Here is a 14,007-nt window from a genome sequence, read left to right as displayed (position 1 = left end):
AAGAGCATGGTGGAAGAGGCTGTGGGAAAATAATTTATTTTCAAGCTTGGTGCGTGCCAATCAGGTTGGACAACGCAGCTCGGAAAGCTGTTGTGGCACGGCTAAGGCATCCATAAAGTGCTCAACAGAGCTGTCCTCCAGTGAACTGATCAGTCATATCTGAAGTAATCGTTGCACTGCTCTTGCGAGGGGACTGTTGGGCTGCATTGAAACAAATTACTCGTCCTGCTCTTGCACGATGGCCTCACGAAGCGCCAAGCCCGCAAAGAGATGCATGATAAGTTTAATTATGGCCATCACAGAACAAAAACAAAAATGATTAAATAACACCGAATTTTGCGAAACACAGTCTGCGTGAAGACACTAGCAACATTATTTACAGTATAATTTTTAATTTATGCTTAAGAACCAACACCACATTAGTTGCACAAAGTGGAATTTAATTTACTAAACTTCCTTGTACCAAATGGTTCATTTTTAGTTTGATGCGTCCTGTCGAGCAAAAAGAGAAGACGACCACGTGAACGGCACGCGCCGTTCACGTGGTCGCCGTTCAGGTGGCGTTCAGGAATATCACGAGAGGGAAGTGGACGTGGTTCCGGCCACCTGGGACCAGGCCAACGAGGACAAAGAAACATACACCAAGTGAACCCACCCGAAGAGGAAGTGAAGCCCCAGGAAGTCCAAGAAACAGACAAAGAACAACTTCCCAGAAGCAAGCTCAAGTTCTTCAGAAGGAGGGCCCCTAACAAAGCGCGGCTTTCTTAATGACCCTCCACGCCTAGCTAGTTCCAGCGAAAACGAGTCTGACAGGGACGAGGAGAAAGGCGTGCCATCCCTCTGCGAGTTCTGTGGGGCCAAGGCATGTGACTGAGTTTGTTTCAGACAATAGTTATGACTCATCTCCAGACGACTACCCTCTCACCTCGCCTGTGGTGGACTTGGAGGAGAACCCTTCCATAGTCTGACTAACCGACCCCCCTCCCGATCCTCCCCCCCCACCACCACCACCACGACTTTTTTTCTTGTACTAGGATGGATGGGTGGATGGATGGATAGGAGCGCCCCCTTTGAAACGGGGTGGTGGCAATTGCCACCATGCTCAGCTTTTCTTTATTTATTATTTTTTTTGTTTACTGTGTTAGCAATTCTCATTAAGATTCTCCATCACCTTTGCCTACGGTTTCCTACTATTCTAACCTTATGCCACATCTCTGCTTTTCAGCCACCAATCCTCCAATCGCTTTTTGCTGACTTCCACTGCAGATTTATTTACATGACCATTGTTATCTTTAAACCCTAGGGCCTCAGAAAGAGTGACTGTGCCTGCATCGACATCCGGATGGATACCATCACATTTGATTATGAGGTGTTCAATTGTTTCCACAGATCTACCACACACTGCACATGTGTCATCTTCTTCGTTAAATTTCTTTTTGTAGCTGCGCGTTCTAAGACACCCTGATCTAGCTTCAAAAAGTAGGGCACTGCCTCTTGAGTTATCATAGAAAAATTCTTTCCTGATCTGCCTTTTCCAGTATCGATATAGCTCTACACTATGTTTCTTTTCCATTGAATTCATCCAATTTTTAACTTCCGCGTTTTTGGCCTGTCGTTTAATGCTCTTTCTTTCTCCGTCCTCATGACCGGCATACTTACTGGTTAGTTTTCTAGTTCTTTTCCGCCACTGTGAGTCAACGTTCTTTCTGTATAAATATTTAAATACCTTAGCTGCCCATCTGTTATCGTCCAATTTCCTCAGGCGTTCTTCATATAGTATTTTACTCTTAGCTTCCCGCGCCTCGAACGATGCCCAGCCCATATCCCCTTGTACTGCCTCGTTTGTGGTTTTGCCGTGGGCACCTAGTGCTAATCTTCCAACAGCTCTCTGATTTACGGCTAATCTCGACTGAACTTCTGCCCTTAAGCACAGAACCGCATTGCCGAAAGTAAGTCCCGGCACCATTATTCCTTTCCAAATACCTCTTAGTACTTCATATTTGTTGTACCCCCATAATGCCCTATGTTTCATTATCCCGGCGTCTCTTCGTCCTTTTGCCCTAAGAGCCTGTTCATGCTTTTCCGTGTATATCTGCCCTTCGTTTAGCCATATCCCGAGGTATTTGTATTCGGCCACTTTGGGTATTTCGTGGCCTTGTATTGTAAGCACCTGATCAGTTGTATCGTTAAAAATCATCACACCTGATTTAGTTGCGCTAAAACTGAATCCTAGAGCGTCTCCTTCGTCTCCACAGCAATTAACCAAAGTTAACCAAGGCACGCTGAACTGCCGCGCCCTCACGAGGGCAGCTAAGCAAGGGGAAGTCGACACGTCATTCGAAGGGGAACTTCGACGCGTCATTCGGTACGAAATCGTACTGGAGCTTTGGGACAAGGGGATCGGGGGGGGGGGGGGGTCGCTCTTGTTTTCCTTCGCGACAACGGAGTGAAGGTGCTGCGCCATGACCGAGATATTGAAGGTCGCTTCATTTCCACGTTTTTGAACAACGGCATGCGTGTGTTGAACATCTACGCACCTTTCGGCACGTAAAGCCCTGGTGGTTATAAATGAATATATACCAGGTGTTCCAGCTAAATGTAGCCAAGCTTTTAAAAAACACGGGATGCCCTAGCCGTCTGAAACCAACTGAGGGTTCTTTAGAGTCGCGTGACCTAGCCTGGAACATTTTTTTTCGTTTTCGAAGTTAAGTAATTAGTTAATCATAATAAGCTAACTTTAATTATTGACTTGATGAACAAAGTGTCAATGGAAAAGTTGCAGATCGTTTTGAAAATCAGCTGACTGAAACATTTGCAGCAACGTACTATTTGCGTAAGATAGTTTTTTTACCGGCCGTTAACCGTAATTCAGACGATAAAAAAAAGCTTCCACATGACAACCGTGCCACTTCAACGTCCCAAGATGCACCTTAGAGAATAAAATTCTGTTTTCCTGAAGTCCTCACCTCGATGAGACTTTGGGTGCACATTGGGGCAGAGACGCGAGCGAGCAACTGGTCACGTGTTAACTTTCTTTTAAGGCCGATAAATGAAGCTACGCAAATCGTACCGTGATGGAAACGGCACTACTGCCGGTTTTTCGAGGCGAAAACATTTCCATTGACACTTTTTTTCCTAAAGTCTATAATTAAAAAGTTAGCTAATTAAGCTTAACTAATTTACTTTGATGAATGAAAAAACTACTCGAGACTAGGCCATGCGACTCTGAACAACCTTTAGTTGGTTTCCCTGGACTAGGACACTTCGTCTTTTTTAAAAGGTTGTTTACATTTAGCTGGGACACCCGGGAAATAGCACCTCGCCGCCGAACTGGGTCAAGTCATCACTGGAGTCCAGCAAGAGACGAGGAAGTCCAAGCGTCAGGTGCAAGACACCGCAGCCCTTCTACTAAAACCGATCTAGGGACCTTAGTTCTACATCTGTGTATTGCACCTATCTATCGCACAAAGCGAAAGCATGAATCCGGTTCTCGGTAGAGGAGACTTCTTAGAGGTGTCCACTTCGCCGTTCTCAGAAATATCCGCCAGATAGTCAAGCCAACGTTCGTCAAGCCTGGCAGGGAAGGAACGCTGACTAATATGTCTACTGTTGTGAACGTGAATTTTCCTTGAACTACTGATTATAATGTTACGTCCCGTTATCTACGAACATGGCCAACGAAACGAGCTCGTACAGCAAAAGGAGACGACAAGCACAGGGCCGGATTATGAAAAAATTGGCTGAGGCTTAACTTGGTTAAGCCTGGAGAATGCGAAGCATCATCGTGTCGCGTAATTTGGAGGCGCACAACCACATCGACGGCGCGAGGTGGGCCCCCGTTTCTCCACTGTCGTGACGTCATCGTGTCACGTGGTGTGGCATCATCGTGTCACGTGATTTGGAGGCGCACAACCACAGCGACGGCGCGAGGTGGGCCCCCGTTTCTCCACTGTCGTGACGTCATCGTGTCACGTGGTGTGACGTCATGTATCACGTGATTTGGAGGCGCATAACCACGGTGAAGGGCTGAAGTGGTAGCTAAAGTAGTATGCTTCGCATAAAATGGGGACCCTGGGCTAATGCGGATGTAGGCCCCCTCTCTCTCTACTTGCCCCCTCTTTCCTGCTCCCCGCTACACGACTAGAATATATGCCATGTTTCATTTTAATTCCAACAAGTAAAAAGAGCGAAGGCGATCAATGGGATTCCTGCAGAAGTAACGCAGTAGCATTAGGTTTACAGCGCAAAAAACACCAGGCGACTTTTAGAACGTCCGACACGTGTGCGTATATGGCCGAGCGCCGAACGCCACGGAAGAGCCACGTGGGCCGGCCGACAACTTGCGGGGCTGCAGTGCAGCGCGCCGCCTCCTCTCCTCTTGCAGTTACGCCGTACACAAGCCGACAGACGGGTTTTCCTTCGCAGCGCTGTTTTAATGCTAGCGCATCAAGGAAAAGCAGGCTGAGCTAGCTTCCTAAAGCTGAGATGGGTGCTCCGGCAGCGACTAGGAAATAGAGACACAATTAGTGCCCGAGAGGGTAATATTAAAAGTTATTAAAATTAATTTGATCACACGATGAACTTTTACTACTGCCCTCGTGGGGAAAATTTGAAAAGGAGAATTAAAGTCCCGGCTCAGTGGTTAGGTGCTCGGCTGCTGAGCCGAGTACCCGGATTCAAGCCCAGCCACACGGCGACCGTGTTTTGATGGAGGGAAAATGCAAAAAGGCGCCCGTGTGTTTTGCGATGTCAGAGCGCGTTAAAGATCCTCAGGTGGTCGAAATTGTTTCTGAGCTCTACACTACGGCACCTATTTCTCTCTTTCATTCACACCTTCATTCTACGAAACCAATACTTAGAAAAAAGAACGAACAAAAGAAATTGTCCCGGCCACACCGCTCGCATTTCGCTGGAGGCGGAATGTTAGAGGCCCGTGTAATATGCGACATCAGTGCACTTTAGAGAACCCGAGGTGGTCGAAATTATCCGCGTCCTGTATAGCCGGAGTTGATTTGGGACATTAAAGCCCATAAATCTAAACATAAACCCATAAACGAGTGTTTCGCTTTCCTAGTGGCCGCCGGAGCACGAAGTGAAACTGTGGGACCTCAAAGAAGCTAGCACATCCCGATTTGTTTTTCAGTTTGGTAAAGCTAAAGAAAAAATCCCGGTGTTATTACTATAAGGAGTGCGACAAAGTTTAGGAGACGCGTGCTGTTGTAAACACCAGCACATCTGTTCACTGAGCGAATTCACTTAATCTGCATTCTGTTTTCTGAAAAAGCTAGGATTTGTTTGGATCACTAAATCTAATCCTGTGAGGAGACGCTTGATTGTACCCAAACCTTCTTTATTAAAATTCAAGTATCAGACTGCAGTAATCGTTATACACGTTACACAATAAATATACAACAGATATATACAATACTTAAGGCAATACAAACACCATAAAGTTCACTAGAATACATATGAAAATTACCAACTCTAATTACAAAGCATATTTTAAAATACTTTCGTTGAAGGAAAGACAAGCAAAGATGACACCAAATAAATGTGGCACTATAAAAAACAACAACAATACAGCTCATTACAAGCAGGCTCAATATCACAAGAACAAACAGGAGACGGACAACGAAGATTTACATCTTTTGAATTACACTGCTCAGAGTTTCATTGTTAACATGGAGGGTGGGCGATGATACATGCAACAAAGTCGTTGGAACTTTTCATGTACTCCGCAAACAGTTCATTTTAAAATAACATTTTTCGCGCCTTCGCTTTGGCGAAATAAGATATAGTCTGTTCGAAAGATAGATCGCGGAGAAGATCACTTTGAATGGACATGATTGCAAGCGAGTTCAACTTATTGTCAAGGAGGCTCGAACGAAGGCGACTTTTTATCAGCGACAACTTAGAAAACGATCTCTCGGTCTCACAGTTTGTCATAGGTATGCTTAAGTATATTCTCAAAGCAATGGAAAGGTTCGGAAACACATCAGTAAGCTTTCTTTCTTGCAGCAACTTCATTATTCGCAGAGAACTCGTGTCTTTGCACACAGAGTTGTGCAGAAAGTTCGCAAACTGAACGATTTCAGCGGGAAATGCTGGTTCCAAATCATTTTCGTAGGTTTTCACCAACCTCTCAGCCTGCTGTGCCAGAGAGGCCTCGCTCCCAACCTCTGTCAGCAATTTTATGAATCCGAACCTTTCGCAGAGCTCAGCGTTGGCAGCCTTTCGCACGCGCAAAGCAGAGCCTAGGCTATCCAGCACGACATTGAAGGTCTCCACGATAAATTTTTCTCTACCTCGATCTGAAGGGGGCTTTCGACAACGTGAAGCATTCCAAGATTCTGGACAATCTACAGGGTACTCACTGCGGAAAGCGTACCTTTAATTACATCAAGGCTTTCTTGCAAGATAGGCAAGCGCACATCAGGATTGGCGACACGAGGTCCGAGGCGATACCCATGGGCACCAGGGGGACGCCTCAGGGAGCAGTCCTTTCTCCACTGCTCTTCAACGTTGCCCTCATGCATCTGCCGGAACAACTTAATGCCATAAGGGGAATCCGCCACGCCCTATACGCGGATGACATAACCATATGGACAACGGAGGGAAACATGGGACAGGTGGAGGAGGCCCTCCAAGAGGCTGCCAGTACGGTTGAAAAGTATGCTGAAGAATGCGGACTGCGCTGTTCCCCGGACAAGTCGGAGCTCCTCGTCCTGCGAGGGAAGGGGGATACTGCATCGCTGGAAATCTCGGTCCATGATACACCTATTCCCGAGGTGGAAACAATACGGATTTTGGGGCTGCTCATTAACAACAAGGGTGTGAACGTAGCAGCGATCACCAAGCTCCGAACGGTGTGCGAACAAGTCATCCGTATGATATCTCGGATCACAAGCAAGAAAAACGGCATGCAAGAACAGGATACCCTTAGACTAATACAGGCCTTTGTCATCTGCAGGATAGTGTACGTGGCCCAGTACCTTCGTTTTAGGAAGACCGATCTAAACCACCTGGACGTTATCATTCGAACGGCTTATAAGAAGGCACTCGGCCTACCCATGAAAGCATCTACGGAGCGTCTACTAAAACTAGGGGTACACAACACGGCTGATGAATTGATTAGCGCCCATCTTACAAGCCAGGTAGTGCGACTGGGCACAACTACGACCGGCCGCAGGGTCTTAGAAGTTTTAAACATTAGCTTTCCGCAGCAAGTGGCTGGGAGACAAGATATACCTAAAGAGTGGAAGAGCAAATTCCTTACGATTCCGCTTCCCAAAAACATGCACCCAGAGCACCATCATGCTAGACGAGTGGCGAGGAGCAAGAAGATGAACGAGTGCTATTCAACAAAAGAAGGAGCCTTCTTCGTGGACGCTGCGGGTCCTGTACAAGGAATATCAACAATCTCAGTGGTGCACCAAATGCAAGTCGTGGACGGGCTTTCAGTTCGTAACGGGGATACACAGGCTATGGAGGAAGTAGCGATAGCCCTAGCCGCAACGCACTCCGAATCTAAATACATAGTTACAGATTCCCAGGCGGCTTATAGAAACTATATGCGTGGCAGAATCACGCCGCTAGCCTGCAAAATTCTTAGTCAATGTAGGACTTCAGCTGAACGGAAGGAATTAATATGGGTACCAGGTCACCAGGGAGTTGAAGGAAACGAGCGCGCACACGCTTCGGCCCGAGCTTTTCTTCCCCGGCATCCTTCTACGTCCTCCCTTCCTGATTCTGGCTCCCCCTCTCCGCTAACGACATATTCAGAAATATTGCAACATTTGCGCCTTGAAAGGCAGACACTCCCGAGGCCCGCTAAGGGTCTCAGTAAATCAGAGGAATGTCACCTTCGCAGGCTACAAACTATGTCTTTCAATAACCCAGCTACGCTTCACGCCATTGAGCCCGAGTCCTTTTCGGCACAGTGCAAATTTTGTGGCCAGAAGGCAAACTTGTACCACATGGTATGGGTTTGTCAGAAAAATGACAGCATTGAGATCATAAATCAGCCAACGCGGGAGGGCTGGGAGGCGGCCCTGTCCAGCTCGGACCTCGAGGAACAACGAGCCCTCGTCGCCAGAGCACGGGCAGCTTCTTTCACCAACAGCGTCCCGGACTGGGACCCGATCAGCCTTCCCTTCAACTAAGGCTTTAATAAACGTTTTCATCATCATCTACCTCGTAGCACACTATCGCTTTTTCCGTCCGGGTGCTTACTCAAAATGATACGTTTGCCATCATCCTGATAACATTTATTTGTACTTAGCGTGCGTGCTCTCTCCTCGAAGGTATCAAAGAGAGGTCGCAACGAATTAATAAAGCCTTCTAGAGAGCTCAGCAGTTCTACAGCAGTAGAAATGTCTAATCCTGGTTTCTGAACTGCTACGCTCGTTTTGTCAAAGCGCTCCAAGATTTCACTCCAGAAAATTGCCATGAATGCAGTCTCTATTTTTGTCATCTTCTTGAAGAGAGAGTGCGCTTCGTTCCGAGTGTCACCGTTTTCTTCTTCATTCTTTGAGATCGCTTCAAGGCAGCACAAGACTGCTTTGAAATTTTTCAAAATGGCCTTACGTGATTCAGCGTGCCTTGACCACCTGGTCAGAGAGAGACTTTTCAAAACAAGTTGCTCACAGTCACCACTTTCACCCGTGCTGTTCAAAAGATGTTTCCACCGCTTAGGTGAGGCAGCAAAGAACACATACAGTCTCTGAGTTAGAGCAAAAAATTTGACAGCCTCAAGGTAACTGTCAACACTACACGCGCCAACTAAATTTAGTGAATGACCAGCACATGGGACGTAGACTGCCAATTCGTTCAGGTGTTTTATTTGAGCTTGCAGTCCTTTGTACTTTCCTGACATATTACTCGCGTTGTCGTATGCTTGGCCCCTACAATCACCAATTGAGATGCCATTGGCTGTCAAGAGGGTCATCACGGTGTCGAAAAGATGCAAGCCGGTATGCGATTCAGTTGGAACAAATCCAAGAAACCGTTCGTACACTTGCCCATTTAAGTAGTATCGTAAAACAACTGACAGTTGATCAACGTGTGTAAGGTCTGGAGTGGAATCAACAATTAAAGAGAAGTATTTTGCGTGTTTCACTTCGTCAACGAGACGATCTTTGACAGCCTTTGCCATATGCTCGATAAATTCGTCACAAATGGTTTTTGACAGGTACGATGGGTGACCTTTTCCCTTGTTCCCATAGCGTTTGATGTGCTCCTCCAGAAAGGGATCAAACTTGGCAATGACTTCAAGTACTCCCATGTAATTGCCATTTCTCGGTGAACCAAAAACTTCATCACTTCCCCTAAACGCTAGGCTGCGCTCAGCTAGAAGCTTAACTACAACGACTACGCGCTTCAACACCTCTGTTCAGTAAGCGGTCTCAGTGACAAGATGCTTAACCAGCTCCTTGTCAATTGTGCTGCTCGAGTTAGACCGGGCGAGCCATGCTGTCACACAGTTCCGGTGCTCGACACTATTTTCATGAGCGCAAACCTTTTCTTCTGCTTTTTTCCAATCAGAAAGCCATGAGTGGTGAAAGTACTCTGGTTGCTTCGAATTGAAAATAGTTTGCACATGAAGCAGTAAACGGAACCTTTGGACTCTGAATACATCAACCAGTGTCGCTCGTACGCTTCCCCATTTATAGCCTTTCGCACGAAAAGATGAGGTGATATATAACGCTTCTGAGTTGTGTATTGTCTTTCGGAAGACGGAAAAGTTTCTGCGCGATTTTGAAAATACACTGGTCTTTTCTCAAGGCATACACTCCGAAAGCTATCAGTAATGACGTCCGGCCACTTAGCGGGGTCACTTTGGAGAACCTCATAACCTACCTCCTGCTGCGGGGAGGTCTGTACTTCTTTGTTGTCGCAGCGAGAAGCCGTCTGACCAGTCCTCTCGAGGCACACTTTGGTGGTGGGAACACGATGACTCGAAGCCGCACTAGTAGGAAACAAGTGAGTCGGTTCTTGCAGTGTTGTTTGCTGGCGTTCGTCAGTAGAAGGAGGCTCATCGGGGATGTTTGGCGCCTGTTGATCAGCAGAAGCAGAAATCGGGCCTGGCGGAAAGGACACCTGGAGCTCCGTGGCAGGGGCCGGGCCGAGTAGCAACGACGTTGCTAACTCAGGAACAGGACAGACCCCGGTTAGCCTCGGTTGCTCAGATATATGGACGAACGAGGTTGGCACCGTTTTCCCAGGATCCAAACAACCAAGATAAGTGAAATCTGGCTTGTTGCCAGGAAACCGTAGTGATGGAGCTGGCAAGTCCTTCACAGAAGCACTGTCGGTACTATCGGGGTATTGGTACGGACTCTGGGTAGAGCAGTCATAATGCTCCGCAGAAGCTGCGTTCAGAAGATACTTTGTCATCTTTGGCAGCCTCGATCTTCTCTTTCTAACTTCGCCTTTCGTTTAGACGCACCACTTTGATGCTCCCGACCGGGCATTTTCACATGAACGGACGGCGTCACAGCTGAGAAAAAGTTGAGATAAAATGGAATTTGACAGGTGTGCAAAGCACGAACGACGAACGCTGTTCCTCCGGACTTGGCGTGGCAAGACGAACGCGACCTCCTGATATCAGTTCAGAAGCGTTTTGGGGTAGGTAGGCCGGAGACGCTGATTGGTCGATGGAATGCGCTTCTCCGTGACGTTTTTTGGTGTTGCCCTTGTTCTCAACCAGACGTGGCGTCACCGCGCCTCCCTCGGCCTGTCTCTGGAGAACCTAGGGAATCGCTAGGTGCGCTCGCCGTGCCGCAGGTGCGTGGCACGCGGATATTCACCCCCCTCCCCTGGTCCCCAACAGTGATGCCACTAAATGGCCGACATCACCAGCATACGCGGGAACAGTATCCCCTCCCCAGAATAATTCCTAGTACCAACCACCGGTCACCACCATTCGGTTCGAGAACCGAGGTTCACGAACCTCTGCATTTCCGGCTTGTAGCTTTCGCCGTCAGTGAGAACATGCACGTTCAGCTTTGGCGACCACAACGCTGCCAGCCTAGCTAAAATCTTATGCGGAAGTGCGAAAATGGCCATGGTGCTCTTGCATGCACAGCAGGAAGTGATTTGTGTGTAGACCATCGAGGAGGGAATGTACAAGGATGGTAGGATAGCACAAACGCTAACAAAAAGCAAACAAAAGCTAGTTGGGGCTCAAAACCCATTTTCGGTTCTAGCAAGTACCAACGTTGGGGAAAAGACACCAGCTGTGGGCGTCTTGCAGTAGGAAGGGTAAGAAGAATGGAAGCTTTCGAGAAGCGGAGGTAAGGCTGCATACAGCGCACGCGGGGTCGCGCCGCCCAGGGAAGCTTTTCTAATGAACTGCGGTATTGCCGAAAGACTGGTCGTTGGCCGAGGCAACACCTCCTATGTGTTGACCAAGGTGGAAAAGAGGAACATGTCACTGCCAGTACGAAACGTCAATGTTTTCTTCCAGCAGCGCCTCGAGAAAGGGTTAACTTTGAGCAGAGCTGACTGCCTTCTCTCTTGTCCGTCTACCAGGCAGGAGCTACTCGCGGCGGTTCCGGCAGGGGAGACGGACAATAGTAGCGGGCAAGAGCGAAGGGGGAGCCCCCACCACATGAATGGCATTAGAGGAATGCCACTGGTGTCTCCACTACGGCTCAGCTCGTACTGTTCTGGCGCAGCCTTGGTTGCTGCGTTTCGCCGTAATCGCTTTTCAGCGAAGAGAACACAGCATTCGCAGGAGAGCGCCGTGCTGTCGCTTATTTTCTGGCTCTGACAAGTAAAAAAATGACAGCGTGTCATGGCACGCCATCTGTAAGGTTGACGCCATTCAATCGCCTCTTTCCATTTTAACCGGCACCGTAATAACGACTGAAAAAGCCTCTCTACGAGCGGCGCGGCGACAGCATCGCGGTCGTTAGCCTGGACGGCGTTCGCTGTTTCGCTAAGAGCTCGTTTCCGTGTTTTTTTTTTACCAAAGTAAACGAGGGGTCTTCCCTATCAGTTGAAGGTCGCGTTTCCGCCCGATCGTGGCCTGCGGGAAGAAAGCATCCTCCCTGCGGATCGCCCACAGGTCTGTTGTGGGGAGAGGGAGGGGCAGCATTCGCGCCTCGCGGCTTTCTTCAAAGGGTTAGGCTCGCGGAGGGCGCGGGTTAGCGAAGGCATCCCTTCTCTGACAGGGCCGGTGCCACACGGCATGGCGCGGTACGGACGATGCCCGGTGGCTGCGCGCCCATTTGCTAGCCTCATCTGGGAAGGTTTAGCGGCATCTTACCTGCTCCGCGGGGCCCCTCTTGCGGGAGGGCGTTCGTCGCCGCGTTTCCAAGCTGTGTATGGCACCGAGGCCGGGGCTTTTAGGGAGAGAGCGAAAACACATGTAGTGACGAGGCTCCACTTTGCTTTTTTTTCTTTTCGCGTGGGGAGAGAGCGCGGGGGCGCGCGATGCTCTGCCGCCATCGCGACTCAGATTTTGGTCTCGACCGGAGCCAGGCACGCAGACCGTGCTCTCGAGTAGCCGTGGAGTGGGTCCACGGGGCGGCTGGTGGGACATGATGCTGTCATGTATATACTCCTTGTAAATAGTCGTCTGTGTACATAAAACCTATATCAGTGCTCGACAAGAGTCCCTGTCTTTCCTGCAAGTCTCATCCTACTCGCTCAGTGCTTCGTTGGAAGAGAGAAGAACGGAGGGACAACCTCTCCGTACAAAGAAGAAGAGAAAAGAACCACCCTTTACTCCATTCCTTACGACACCACGCCTGTCACTCCTCTTCGTACTTCAAGCGTTCCAAGAATTATAAGAATTAGCCGTTCCGGCCACCAGTTCAAGCAGCGAGAAAAATTTCAGCGCTGCCGGAATCGTAATGCAGGAGCGACGACTCCAGGATTTTCAAACACACTACACCTTCAGACGCCACTGGATGGGGGGATTGACAAAAAACCACAAAAACCCTCCCCCAATCCTTAAGCAAACGCATATATCGCTTCGTAAGGGGGCCCAACCGGGGTGGAGGAGGATTCCTGTTTTTGCAGCTCGACAAGCTTTCCTACCAACCGATTCGGCTAAACGAAGTTACATTAGCTGGGGGCCCGTCTCCTCGTTTCGGTTTTCTCGCTTCATACGTTTCACTCGAAGTTCCATTGACTGTGGTTCCCATTTCCATGTAATAAGCAGGTTAGAATAAATGGGCCCCCTTCTCCTGTTGTCGGAGGTGAGGCCCTGGGCTGCAGCCCCCTAAGCCCCCCCCCCCCCCCCTTAATCCAGCGCTGGACAAGCAGACGACTCCTGGCGCGTACTCCGCCGCTGGGCTAGCAGACGGCGGAAAGAATGCGTGAGGCGGGGTCACTTTAGGGCAGTTCAGTTTCCCAAGTTGGGTTGCCGGCGGCCCGCAGAGCTACTGCCCGTTTCCGCCGCTTTCACTGCTGTAGGAATGAGCCTGAATGAGGATAAATAAACATGACGCCATTTTTGGGCTCCATCTCTGTGGGTAGTAAAAAATTTGCTCCCTTTTCACTCCAAAATAACTCCCTTATATAAGGGAGTAAATAAAAAACACCATACATATGGAGTAAAAAAACCTCCTTTTGGGTGTGCGTTAGAGGACAAGCCATTTACTCCCTTTTGGGTGTTTTTTGCTAAGAGTGTGGAGTAAATCCTGGTAAATCCTCATTTTTACTCCATTATTCCCTCATGGGAGTAAAATGGAGAACAGTCCACCTTTTTACTCCCCACTCATGGAGTAAATGTTTTCACAAATGGAGTAAAAAGGGTGGCCACCACCATTTTTACTCCCTTTTGGGTAGATTCTTGTTTACAGTGTACGGAGAGGGAAATGGCAGGTCTGAAGTTAGGATCCAGGAAGAGAGCAGAGTGGATCGGGAACAAACGCGAGTTAACGATATCCCAGCTGAACTTAAAAAAATAAAATGCAACGGCTAAGCTACTGCTTAACCTGAACAACTCAGCAAAAAGATGCCCCCACGGCGGTATTCTCGCCGCACTTCGGCTTT

The 14,007-nt window shown here is 48.6% G+C and overlaps 1 protein-coding gene and 1 pseudogene across 1 annotated transcript in view; one reads left to right on the top strand and one right to left on the bottom strand.

Annotated features, from left to right (window-relative positions):
* The window catches only part of LOC149366712 (flap endonuclease GEN homolog 1-like), a 361,675-nt gene that overhangs the window by 56,257 nt on the left and 291,411 nt on the right, over window positions 1–14,007 (top strand). The window lies entirely within an intron of this gene.
* Window positions 8,592–10,472, bottom strand: LOC149366730 (uncharacterized; annotated as a pseudogene).

Source organism: Amblyomma mixtum, chromosome 1 (assembly GCF_055824585.1).
Source record: "Amblyomma mixtum isolate Tamu chromosome 1, ASM5582458v1, whole genome shotgun sequence".
Classification (NCBI taxonomy): domain Eukaryota; kingdom Metazoa; phylum Arthropoda; class Arachnida; order Ixodida; family Ixodidae; genus Amblyomma; species Amblyomma mixtum.
The sequence above is the reverse complement of the archived record's forward strand: the minus strand, read 5'-3'. Positions and strand labels throughout refer to the sequence as shown.